This window comes from Gossypium hirsutum, chromosome A03 (assembly GCF_007990345.1).
Source record: "Gossypium hirsutum isolate 1008001.06 chromosome A03, Gossypium_hirsutum_v2.1, whole genome shotgun sequence".
In the NCBI taxonomy this organism is placed as follows: domain Eukaryota; kingdom Viridiplantae; phylum Streptophyta; class Magnoliopsida; order Malvales; family Malvaceae; genus Gossypium; species Gossypium hirsutum.
Window position 1 is genome coordinate 52,093,584 of NC_053426.1, and position 11,384 is coordinate 52,104,967.

General features: G+C 35.2%; 1 non-coding gene across 1 annotated transcript; it reads left to right on the forward strand.

Annotated features, from left to right (window-relative positions):
• Positions 1-221: 221 nt before the first annotated feature.
• LOC121226840 (small nucleolar RNA R71) lies at positions 222-328 on the forward strand. Its single transcript, XR_005924532.1, has one exon. It is a non-coding gene; the product is annotated as a small nucleolar RNA R71 (small nucleolar RNA).
• The last annotated feature ends 11,056 nt before the right edge of the window (positions 329-11,384 follow it).

Below are 11,384 nucleotides of genomic sequence, written 5' to 3' on the forward strand. Positions count from 1 at the left end.
GTGAAGTAAGAGTGTCTACTTCATGTATTCCAACAACTCGTCTTCCTGGCGCTGCTCGATTGGTTGGCCATTGGTAATTGTTGCTGGCAATCCTCTCAATAATTTCATAAGCCTCATTATAAGACTTAGAAAGGAGAGCATCATTAGCAGAAGCATCCACTACCATACTTGTGTGAGCATTGAGACCATTATAAAATGTCTCAAGTTGGATGCAATGTGGGATTCCATGATAAGGGCACTTCCATAATAACTATTTGTACCTTTCCCATGCCTCATACAAGGACTAATCATCCATTTGTTGGAAAGCAGTGATCTCGTTCCTCAACTTATCATTCTTGCTAGGCAGGAAATACTTCATAAGGAATCTTTCTGCTAACTCTTGCCATGTGGAAATTGAGTTTGGTGGCAATGAGTTCAATCGGGCTCGAGCTTTGTCCCTTAATGAATATGGGAACAACTTCAATCGTAATGCATATTCGGGTACTCCGGCTAACTTGAAAGAATCGCTGACCTCCATAAATAGTCTTAAATGTAGGTGAGGATCTTCGGTTGGCATTCCACTAAATTGGCCAACTGTCTGAAGCATCTAGAACATGACTGGCTTCAGCTAAAACTATTGTGGCTCAATTTTGGGTCTCCTAATACCCGGATTAAGATCATTAAATACTAGCACGACATACTATCTTAGAGCTCTATCCCAATCATCAACAATAAGGATATGATTTTGAACAAGGTTTTCTCTATTTCCTTGATTTGGATTTTCAAAGTTCACCTCTTCGGTCCTTCTCTGATTTGCTTATCTTCTTCACTATCGAAAAGTTCATTCTATCTCATGGCGGGGAGTAGGTCAATAATCTGGTCAATACTCATAAACACCTGAAATAATCACAGAAAAATGAATTAAGTTAAAAATTAAACAGAAAAAATAAACCAAAATGTAAACTAACAAATTCACAAATAATGACTTTTTAAAACAGTCCTCGGCAATGGCGCCAAAAACTTGGAACGACGGAAATGTGCAAGTGTACACAATCGCAACAAGTAATAAAGTGACAAGTAAATGTTGAGTTATCATACGCACAGGGACTGTGAAAAGAATTATATATGAATGCTATTTAAAACACTTTGGTGAAGAAAAATATTTTGTTTTGAAAAACGGTGATTAAAAAAAAAGATTTTAAACTAAATAAAAATAAAAGTTCTAATGCATGATTTCAAAATATTATTTAATCAAGATGACATAATTGTGTTGATTTAATTACATTTCTTTAACATGGAATTATTAAACCCATGTTTATGTTGTTATGAATAAATTCACGGCAACTCGGTAATTCGCTAACTTATTAACACAATCACCTACATAAATCCATTTAGCCCTTAACATATCCCTATTTTAATTCAAATGATTAAACAAATTTTAATAAGCTAACATGTTATTGCACATACATATTCATTAAATTGAACTAATCTCTTGCATAGCCCTATGTCAATTCAAACGATTAATTAAATCTAATGAGAATATAAAAGACTATGTGAGGTAACAAGGTATTCTTACCTTGAAACAGCTTAATCACAAAAATCTTACAAGTTATGCAAGGCAAGTGTATCGCCAGATACATTGCTAATTTAACCTTCAGCTACCTTAGAAGAATAAACATGTATTGGTTAAGTATTGTGTCCATTAATTACAATTTCAATCCGTTTAAATAATTAATTCATTAGCTACCTCACAATTGTATTGCAAGAATAACTTAGGCATGATTTTACTTAATCAAGCATTTTACCGAGGCCTATAACAACATAAACACAATTTTAATAATTTAAGCAGGCAAAATGCAATCAAATCAACACGAACTAAATTTAAGTTAAGCTGATTAAATTAACCATTCCAACAACATAAATATTCATAGATATGTTCATCATAACAACAAAAAAAATTAAAGAGATAGGGAACAAGAATCAAATTTGGTGTTTTTCTGTGGCTTGACTAGGTTGCTCCGTTCTTCCTTCTTTATTATCCTCGCCGATCAAGGTTTCTATGAACACTCAATTGCGGCTCCAAAATGGCTGAAGAAGAACCCTTTCTCAAGGTGAGAAATTGGCACAAGAGCAAGGGACTTGGAATGGAAAAATGAGAGGAGAAAATGAGAGCGGGGAGAAGAGATCTGAATGAATGAGGGATGCCTTGAATGATCAGCCAATGAGGCTTTTTATATCTGAATGTGGAAACAAAAATTTTCTAAAAATAATAGCCAAAGAGCCACTTCTTGGCCGGCCATCTATGTGGCAAAGTTGATGGCTTCAACTTTGCTAAATTTGGCTTAGGGCAAATCTTCAAAGCCATAAATTGTGGAGGGGCCGATTTGCAATTTGAAAAAGTCTTCAAAGGCTTCTTTGCAGCTTAAACAATCAGCTAATGAGCTGAATTGGGTCAGCATTTGGACGGTTTTGGGCTGTCCTCTCCTTGGCCGATTCGATTCACTCGGTTCGATTCAGTGGGACCATTTTTTCATAATTAATTAATAATAATATATCAACCCAAATTAATTTGGATATAAATTAAAATTAATTATATTATGATTTAATACATATTATTTTGGACCGTCTTAGGCTGGAAATTAATTCGCCTCGATACTTCAAATTGCTTCTCAATTTTGTGCTTCTGGTAGTGTTTGCCGAGCCATTTTTCGCCCTTTGTGCAAATCTGTCAAAAATAACAAAAATTCATAAAAAATAATTATAAAATTAACTAAAATTAAACATGTTATTTTAAGTACATTTTAATTATTTTATAAAAATTAATTATTTTTTTACAAGAATTTAACCGAATTCGCATGAATTTAAGTTAAAAAGGGTATGAAAAAGTGTGTAATTTTTTGTGTTTCCAATGTGTTATATGAAAATATACTTGAGATATAGTAATGTGAATTATACATGTTATGGAAAGCATATGTGCATGGAAACTTGGTTGATATTGAGCCCATACATGTTTTTGATGTTATTATGGAATATATGACTAACAAGGGCAATGAGGATATGTGTAGGGTTTGAGGTCAAATTAAATGAATGTGTCTGACATAGTTACCTCAAAATAGAATAAATGGTAAGTTAAGTACCATGGTATATGAACTTACTAAGCATTTTAAGCTTACTTAATTTTATTTTCCTTTTTTATAGTAAATCAGAAGCTCGTTGGATTGGAAGCTTGGCGGAGATCACTCACACTATCCATCGACCTATATCGGTATATATAAATGGTAAATCAATTATGGTCATAATGGCATGTCTAGGTTATATTGGCCATATTGGCATGTAAATGTAAATGATGCTTATAATCTAGCCATTGGAATGGCTAGTAATGTTTTATTTTGATATATTTGTAATGTCATACTATGGTAGCTACATATGTGTTAAGTAGTTGACCAAATTATGTCTAACATATGAACTAAACTAAGGTAAGATTGTAATCATGTATGCATGTAATGATATGCCATGTTGAATGACAGAATTTGCGTAAAATGAATGCTTAGAATGCCTGGATTGTAACACCCCAAACCTGGCCTAGACGTTATGGCCGAATCTATGATGTCACATTCGAGTGATTTTCCAAAACACTAATTGATGAAAAATCTGTTCTTTATAAACACTTCTTTAGATTCTTAATAAAAGGTCAGAAGGCCTAGCTCATTGTAAAAACTCAAGTTATTTAGGTAAAATACCACTTCAACTAGTTTATTATTAACTTTAAAATCGTATTTGCCACGGAAGCTTTTAAAACGTGTTGCGTGAGCGTGATGTTTTCAGAAAAACCTTTGTTTATATTTTCATGAAAATCAACATCCTATTGCTAACAGGTAAATTAAAAAAATTAAATAAATAAATCACCCAAATTAAGTAAAAATTAAAGCGGCCTTCTTACATAATAAAAACCCAATATAAAATCTTAAATATAATATCAAAAGAAACTACGTCGAGTGGCCACCTCTGAGTCCTCTGTCGCCTCGATCCAAATAAGCTTGGGGATTTCCTGCACAGTTAACAGATGGGTGAGTTTACGAAAAATCAGTGTGTGAAATCCCAAAATAACAAACAATTAGGTAAACACAATCTGGGCCTAGGCCCGTTAGTTTCAATTAGGCCTTAGCCCCTTTTTCAGTAGCAGTATCAGTCTGGGCCTGAGCCCATTTCCGTAATAAAGGCAATCTGGACCTTAGCCCATTTCAGTACAGTATGCAAACAAAAAATGCTACCCAATCAAACCGCTACACACCATCTCCGTACCAGCCCTACACACCATGTGGGGATATAATTGACCCACCCAACCCTACACACCAAATCGTACCGTTTTCGTTACTAAAATAGTATTCGCAGCAGAGCTACCAGTAATAGGCTTATAGCCTTTCAGTACACTTCCTCCAAAATCATATATCCAACCCCATGTAATGCAACATAATATCATACGTGTATGCAGGAATGTCATGCTCATAAACAGTCATACATAGTATAGGGGTATTTCAGTCAATTTACCTCACAGGGGTATAATGGTCATTACATAAGTATGGGGTCTAAGTGTACTTACCGATCCAATAGTAGGTCCACAATCGTCTTGAGCGACCCGTGCAACCTTATCGGTAAATTAGTGCTAACGGGCCTATAGCCCATATTACGGCCCATATGGGCCCACACTCTTGTGTGGCCCACATAGCCCAAAAAAAGCCTTAGTGTAACACCCGTTACCAGTGCCCGAGACCGAGACCAAGTACGAGGCGTTACCAGACATATACTTAGACATTTTCAGAAAATACGGGTTATAAAATTTCGTTCCAAATTAAAACTAATCAAACAACATCTTAGTGTCCCTATTATGGGCCTACGAGACCCAAAACATACATTGCGAATGGTTCGGGACTAAACTGAGAAACTAAGAAAATTTTCTAGGTTAGAACTCACACGCCCGTGTGGAGACAATGCACATGCCCCTGTGCTTTAAGACACGCCCGTGTCCCTAACCCGTGTGGAATTAATTGAATTTATTTTCTATTTTGAACCTACAGGGGTTTTCACACAGCCAAGCACACACCCGTGTCCCTAACCCTTGTCTTTCACACGACCTAGACAGGCCCGTGTGATCACCCATGTCCAACAACCTAGACATTCTGTTTATGACATCAGCATGTATTTAGGGACACACGGCCAAGACACACGCCCGTGTGTTAGGCCGTGCCCTCTACACGGTTGAGACACACGACTGTGTCTCTTTCCGTGTGTTTACTACCATGCATTCTGACTAAAAATTTTTAGATACAGGGGACACAAGGCCGTACCACACGCCCATGGGGCTAACCGTGTGTCACACACGGCCTAGATACACGTCCGTGTGTCTACCCGTGTGGACCCTTTTTGGGCTACAATTTCAAGCCAATGGTCACCCTCATCATTTCCTCACATATAAGAACCCCAATTGCATTTAACATGACCCAAATATACTCAAGGACTATCATTAAGTAATCCATTGTATGTCAACCTCATCTCATCGGTTAAATACATACTCAAATATTCCCCTTTGTGTAATAAGGATTTTCATCCCATTGAAACATATTTAGGCTTGGCTCATTGTTACAATTCATTTCCAATTATGGCCTAACCATTTCCAAATGTTTTGGCCACATTACGAATGCCTATTTATGATATACCACATTTAATCATCACAAAAACATTTTTAACATAAACACGCATGGTTGGTAGCTCATAACCTACAACGAAATGAGCCATGTCTTGTGGCCATGTACAAAAAGAATAAGTTTAACATTTAAGCCTTTACATTGGCCAACCAATGACATATAACACCAAGTAACCAAAAACCTATACATGCCATTATAACAAAATAGAAGTATCTATATACCAAAATAGGACAAGTGGATAGTGTTCACAATACTCCAACCGTCTTCCAATCTCTACGAGTCCTCGAGCTCTATAAGACAGGGAAAAGAGAGGGGTAAGCATTTACATGTTTAGTATGCCCGAATAACTGGAAAGTAAACTTTCCTATTAATTAGCATACAACCATGTTGGCAACCAACCCAATAAATATAGGATAGCCTCCTATTACATGCACTCAAGTATCAAGTTAGTCTCATAATAATTCATCATGTAATTTGTCTTAGATGAGCTCATCATCCAACATTTTCAATTCTATATCTCATGTTAATCCCGTTGGGTACCTCAGAAATCTTGATGGATTATCCATTACCGTCAAGTCATAAGAGTGATCTTCTTAAGTACGCACTCTCGCGAACCTCACATCTTACAGCGGGATTACCAGTCAAGGCTAAATCCCCCGTAATATAAACTCATAAAGTGTTGTCGGGATTACGAGTCCTGGCTAAATCCCATATAATGATAAACACCCTTAATGAGCTCGAGTCTGAATTACCAGTCCAGGCTAAATTCGGACCCTAATCGGATTACCCATCCGGGCTAAATTCTTAATGCACACATATTCTTCGGAAGGCTCGATCACTCAAGGAACACCTGTCTGAGCTAGATCCTTTCTATATTTGAGATTAAAGGATTACCTGTCTAGGCTAAATCCTTTTCTACAACACATGCAGGATCTCAAGTCACATAAGCCATGGTTTATCCATCGAATTTCCCTTCTAAATTCAATTGGAACACTTATCATCTTGTCATTATTATTAACACATTTCATGGATTTTCATGCCATCATTATATACAACTATCACACATTCATAAAACATGCATTTAGGGATATTATGGGTTTACCTTAAGTTATATTGAACTTACCTGGTATTTGTGTTGGTTTCGCGTTTTGGTTATCCCGAAACCTTTCATTTTCCTCGATCGACCTCCAAAATTTGTTCCTTGGGGTCTATAACAATAAAAATGGATAATCAAATTTCACAATATTCTTTTTGAGCCTAAATTTCACCCTGGGACAAAATGACTATTTTGCCCCTAACCTTTCACATTATTAACAATTTAATCCCTAGGCTCGTAAAATGATATACAAGAAATTCCTTGGTTACTCAAGCCTAGCCGAATACTTATAAACTCATACTAGCCCACATTTTCCTCTATTTCACATTTCTACCACATATTTTGTACCTTTTGCAAAAAGGTCCTTTTAGGGGCTTTTCATGAAAATCACTTAGGAAAGATGCTTAACACTCATCTAACTTTCATATCCCCCATAAAACATCAAAGAACAAACATGCCACACATGGTTCACTTTGCATACATGAACCCTAGCTTAAAATATAGGTAGAAATGGAGAGAACATGTTACAAGGATCTCAAAAATACAAAGAACATTAAAAACGGGGCTTGGAGTCACTTACTATTGAGCTTGAAAATGTTGAAAATCCTAGCTATAGAGGGCTTGAGAATTTCGGCTAATACAAGGGAGAGGATAGCTGATTTTTGCCTTTATTTTCCCTTTTTATTAATTTTATTACCAAATGACCAAAATGTCCCTCCTTACTAAACTTCCAAAATTTTCCATGCATGCCCATTTTTGTCCAAAAACTTAGAAATTTGGAAAATTTCTCTTTAAGACCTTCCAATTAATAATCTAAATCAATTTCATGCAAACTACTTCTAGAATCCAAGTTGAAATTTATTCAATTTGGTCTTTATTTTCTAATTGGATACCTTACTCATAGAATTTCTTCATGAAACCTCAACACATGTATATTTTCATATTCTAGGCCTCATAATAATCATAAAACAAATATTTCAATGTCAGATTTATGGTCCCGAAACCACTGCTCCGACTAGGCCTTATTTTGGGATGTTACATTTCTCCCCCCTTAGGGGGTTTCGTCCTCGAAAGTCTTACCAGTAAACAAGTTCGAATATTGGCTTCTCATGGTTTCTTCTGGCTCCCATGTAGCCTCTTCCACACCATGTCGATGCCATAAAACTTTCACCAAAGCCACATCTTCATTTCTCAGTTGTTTAACCTCATGAGCCAAAATCTTGACTGGTTCTTCACCACATGTCATGTCCGGTCTAGTTTCAATCTTTTTCGGTGAAAACACATGAGAGAGGTCTGATCGATATCATGTAATATCCCGAATTAGGGCCTAATCGGAATAGTGGTTTTGTGACCACAAATCTGAGATAGAAATAATTATTTTATGATTATTTTGAGGTCTATGATATGATTGCATGATTGTGTGAAAATTTCGTGAAGAAATTCTATGCATAAAGTGCTTAATTTGAAGTTAGGGACTAAATTGAATAAGTTACAAAACTTGCATTCTAGAAGTTTCTAGTATGAAATTGCTTTGAAATATTAATTAGGAGGTCTTAAAAAGCAATTTGACCAATTTCAAAGTTTATGGACAAATATTGGACATGAATGGAATTTTTGGAAAGTTTAGTAGTAAGGGCATTTTGGTCATTTAGGGGTAAAATGAATTAAAATACAAAATTAAAAGCCAATTTTGCTCATCTTCTTCACCATGGACGTGTATACCAAGGGAGACTCTATGGATAGGGTTTCCAAGCTTCCAAGCTCGATTGTAAGTCCGTTCTAGCCTCGTTTTTAATGATTTTTACGTTTTTAGAGTCCCGGTAACTTGATTTAGCTTATGCTAGCAATAATTCAACCTAGGGTTCATATTTAGAAAAATACCCATAGGTGAAATTTGTGTATTTTGGTGTTTTATGATAGAATATGAGGTTTTAAATTATGTTAGACAACTTGTGCTACTCGGTTTTAAGTGAAAACGAGCAAAAGGGCTTAATCGGTAAAAATACCTAATAGTCATAAGTACATGTTAGAGTGAGAATTTGATGTTTCCATAGAAGGGAAAAATGATCAGCATGTCATAAAACATAAGAAAATAGGATGAATTTTAATTTCCGAACCTTGGGGAAAAAGTGCAAATATGCAAAAGTTTAGGGGTCAAAATGAAAATTTTTAAAAATATGATTTTTTGGACCCGTATGAATAGTGTGACTAGTTATTAGGCTAAATGTGATATTATAGATGAAGGAAATCGAGATTCGGGCTTAAATCGAGAAAATACAAGGTTATGGACTAAAATGGTAAATTGTTGTTTCTAAATCGAGGTAAGTTCGTATGATAATAATAATGCAATGTTATGTTTGAATTATATTTCTTACTATTATTACATATATTTTAGGATTTAATATATTGGAAAAGTTGATGGAATGGTGTTTATGATGTGGAAATATGACATGAAAGAATGTTACATGAAATGCAAGAAAATGAAGATACATGACAAGTGATATATGAAATATGTGATATATGTTATGTAAATTCTTAAAAGCTGATTTGATATTTGAGTTGTGTCTTATTATACTATGAATGGACAATTGGTACTATGGATAGTGAGATCGACACTTCGAGTAAATTCGTACATAAATAATCTATCGATTCTTTTTATGTTATTATATTTTGATATCATATGAAATGTGGCTGCCTATCAAATGGTTATGTGATGTAAATTATGAATTTAAATTGATTACGGACAATTTAGTAAAATGTTGAAAAGTGAGGAATTTCCCGATTGAACCTTCGGAATAAAAACGATACGAATGATCTATGGTGAGGTCACGTGTGTAGTACTAAGTGCAGGCTACTACGTGTACCAGACTGAGGTCGCATGTGTAGTACTAAGTGCAGGCTGCTACGTGTATTAGATGGTGAGGTCACGTGTGTAGTACTAAGTGCAGGCTACTACATGTACCAGACTATTGGTCGCATGTGTAGTACTAAGTGCAGGCTACTATGCGTACCAGATAGCTTCGGCTACAAGTGTGGAAATGGGAAAATGTGCAGGCAATTGTGTATCTGTTATTATTCCGATGAGTTCAACGGGAAATCGATTAAATGAAAATACATGCAAAAGTGATTATGTGATGAACAAGTGCAAGTATATTTTTATTTGAATTTATGAGCAATATGCTCAATATTTGAGCGAACCTCGGTAAAATGGAATGGATTAAGTGAAATTGTGTAAAAGTGAACTTTAGTAGTAAAACAATATTAGACAGCAGCAGTGCATGACTTTGAAAATTCACCAAAAAATTGTGTAATTTGAATTAAATTTAAAAAATTATTGAAATAAAGCTTAATGAGTCTATTTTGACATGAAAGAAACAGGGGAAGCAAAAGAATTCTATATTGTGTGATATTTGAATTCTTTTGAAACAGGGTCTGAATGAATTCGAGATCCCCTATTCTGACTTTAGAAATTCACCATAAATTTTAAAAAAATTATTGAGAGTCATACTTTACATTCATGGATTCGTTATTGAATCTAATTTTAAGGGAAACAAACAGCATGGTCGTTGGAATTCTGTATAGGGAGAAATTCGGTTTGTAGTGCACAGGGGTCAGAGTAGTCATACCCTAAAACAGGGGAGACTTTAACTAATAAAATGTACTAAATGGCCCGACAAAAAATTCTAGAAAAAAATTATTAAGTATACATATGAGTCTATTTTCATAGAAAATTTATGGAATTTGATTTTGAGTTTTTTAACTTGAGATATGATTTTTTTTAACACCGGGACTCCAGAAAACAGCCTGTCCTGAATATGTGAAATTGTACAATTATAGTGTTTTATCTTGAAAAGCATGGTAGTAATTGCTTATTATTTTCATATGAACTTACTAAGCATAAAGCTTACCCATCCTCTCCATTTCTTTAGTATTGGCAGGTCAGCTCGGGGTTGGAGATCGTCGGAGGCAAAATCGCACTATCAAACTATCATTTTTGGGAAAATTAATTCAAATATTAGAAATATCAAATGAGTGGCATGTATAGGAAGTTGGTTTGTGATATGTATTTTTATTATGATTTTGACCATACGTATCAGTCTGCATTGAGTTATCGTATAAAATCATGAGATGTGGTCCTTATCCATTATGTTTTATAAGTTTAATTAATCGTGCCATGTCCTATGTTTTGATGTGATGATATAGTTAGCTTTGTTTGTTATGCATGTGTTCGAAAAGTTTTGAATTAAATGAAATTTTATGGCCCGGTTTTCGTCTATGTGTATTGTTAAGTCTGGTAATGCCTCGTACTCTGTTCCAACCTTGGATACGGGTAAGGGGTGTTACATATCGCCTTAGCATAGATACATGAAACACGTCATGAATCTTTTCCAGTTCTGGTGGCAACGCCAAACGATAGGCTAACGGTCCAACTCTTTCAGTGATCTCGTATGGTCCGATGAATCAAGGACTCAGTTTGCTTTTTTGGCCAAATCTCAATTCCTTTTTCCATGGAGATACTTCTGAAAATACTCTATCTCCAACATGAAATTTGATCTCTTTTCTTTTAAGATTAGCATATGACTTTTTCCTATCCGATGCCACTTTTA